Consider the following 3,009-nt stretch of genomic DNA (forward strand, 5'->3'; position numbering starts at 1 on the left):
ATTTCGAGCTTCTACGACGCGTTCAATAGCTTGAGATTCAATCTTTATTATTGGATCGTATCCATTCACTTTTCCAACTTATCCTGATTGAGGACAAGTCTTATCTGGATTAAGGACAAGTGAATTTTTCTCCGACCACTTCGATATGCGCGCCAGGTCTGAGTTCAGTTCAGCAATGGCATCAAGAGTTCGAGACGGATGAAACGAGATGTTAAATTGTATATCATCCGCATAAAGATGGTATCGACTATATTCTATCTCACTAGTGATATCGGTGGTATATAATATAAAGAGGAGTGGGCCTAAAATAGAGCCCTGTGGAACTCCTCTAGTTACAACACTTTGATTAGAATATGCAAACGATCCATCTTCCTTACGAACTGCCACTGTTTGAGTGCGTTTGCTGAGGTAACTACTGAACCAACTAACTGTTCCCTTGCTAAACCCATAGAACGACATCTTAGGTAGAAGTAACGGTACATTAATAGTGTCAAAAGCTCTGGTGTAGTCAAGAAAAACAATAGCAGTACTCATACCGCCGACAAACCGTTATCGACAACTTCAGTTAATGCAGAGACAGTACCACGACCTTTCCTAAACCCAGACTGTAAGTCTGATAGTATTCCATTCTGTTCCAAGTATTGAGTTAGTTGGCTGTGTACTATCCTTTCTATAATTTTTGAAAGACACGCGAGAATACTGATCAGCCTCAGATCTTTTGACGTTAGCGGGTTTTCCTTTTTTGGTATTGGATGCACAAGTGCACTTTGCCATAGTGCAGGAAATTTATTTGTTTTTAATGATGTATTAATAATGTGTGTTATGATTGGCAACGTTTTGGAAATCGTAAGTTTTAACATATCTAGGGATATGTCATCCACTCTCACTGCTTGAGATTTTAAAGATTGTAAAGTCCTCAGAACCACGTTTTCCGTAACACATTTAAATGAAAATGAAACTTTGCTATATCGATGAAACTCATAGTAAGTAAGGCTTGATAGGTTAGGTTGACTTTTTCCAGGAACATTCAGAAAATCATCATTTAATTGATTAGGATCACTTAAATGGGATGGTAGCTTATTATCCTGCTTAGGCTTTATAACAACTTGTTCCTTGATGTGTTTCCATAGTTTTGAAGGATTATTAATATTATTCTTTACGTAAGCATCAAAATACGATTGTTTTTCTTTATGCAGGGCGTTACTTACAATTTTTGACGTGACAACGTCTTAAATTAGGTTGCGGCTCGGAAGCACTCATGAAAAAGTGTAACGCCCGGTAACGTTACGATGAGTCACCGAACTATGATCGGTCCGCCGCGCGCGCAGCACTAGAGAATTAGGCGCATTGAATCGGCGTGTTTGTGTCTCTGTCTCTGTCTTTTTAGTAAACAAAATATATTTTCTATAGTTAAAATTTGTGCAATTCTTATTTTCATTCAATTCCTTGTTCCTATTGTGCAATTTAATAATATTCATATTAATAAATATTCTACCAAGAAAAAGACGTTGTCACGAAGATCTTCGCCCGTAAAACCGACTTTACAGGCAACCATTTTTTTTTTAATTCTTTGTAATATTTTTTATGTATCATGTCTTTACTTCTTCGGGCTCTAATCTGTGCTTCATCTCGAGATCTCATCATCTTTTTGATGTTATACGTAATCCATGGATAGACCTTTCGTTTTAAGCGCTTCACTTTCTGTGGGGCGTAATAATCAAAAATAATTTGAATGTATGTAGTGAGAATCTGCACCATTTCGTTGGCGTCCTCCATTTCCAAAATAGTTTGCCAACGTACTTAGTCAAGAGTGGCTATAAAACTTTCCATGTTTTCCATTCCAATGTCCTTAAGTGACCTGTGTGTTATCCATTTTGGAATAAATTTGTCCTTAGGTACATCTAGTATACATGACACAAAGGCATGGCTACTCAGAGCGCTGATGTGGTCAAAGGACACGTGCGATGCTGGAATGTTTGTGCATATCAAATCTAACAAAGTCTCACTTCTATCCGTGAAGTGAGTTGGCTCGGATATAAGCTGTTTGAGTTTCATCAAGTTCAAAAAACTTTCTAATTTGGCTGAAGAAACATGTTGCCTATTTAAAAAATTTATATTAAAATCCCCCACGATTACTACATCATCGCACCAAGCGAAAGAGCCAAGGGACTCCATGATAGCACCCAAGAAAAGCTGAATATCAAGCCAAGGTGGCCTGTACGCTGTACCTATAAGAATTATTTTACCGCGAACTGTGGTTTTTATCCACATCTGCTCGACTTGCATTGATACAGGATGTTGCAACGTTTTGGCTACTATACCGTCCTTCAAATAGAACCCAACTCCGCCCCCGCGGTTGCGAACAGATCTCGAGCGTGGCATGTGCCGCAGCTTGTAGCCGGGCACACGCGGCGCGCGACCCTCCTCGCCCTCGCGGAGCCAGCTCTCGTTCACTGCCAGTATATCCACACGGAACCGTTCCAGCGCAATGACAAATTCATCATGACGGGTTCCCAGAGAGCAAGGATTAATAAATCCAACCTTTAATTTGTTTTTAATATTGAAAACGAATAAAAATTATACATAAATATATACTATAATTATATGTACCAAAAGTCATGCCCTCCCAAACATATACTATATAATAGACAAACACACAAGTACAGACAGACGCATATACCAGTAAAATAAATGAATAGAAATATGTTATTTGCATATAATATGAACCTCTTAAAATTTGTGTCGTAAGTACAAAAGATAACGAATAGCTGTTTACAAATGTCTGAGATAATAAAATTTTAAAATAATTATGTGACAATCTGAATCCTCTACCGTAAATAATGATATTTGGTTGAATTAAAATAGGATATAAATTAGTACTTATGTTCGCTACCATACAATATTCGAAAAAATAGGCACGTTTATAAAAAATATTACTAAGGCCATAAACTCGGTACCCGATAAATACAGCTATACACATAATCTTATAATAATAATATTCGCAAGACT

The sequence above is a fragment of the Zerene cesonia genome, chromosome Z, assembly GCF_012273895.1.
Source record: "Zerene cesonia ecotype Mississippi chromosome Z, Zerene_cesonia_1.1, whole genome shotgun sequence".
Classification (NCBI taxonomy): Eukaryota; Metazoa; Arthropoda; class Insecta; order Lepidoptera; family Pieridae; genus Zerene; species Zerene cesonia.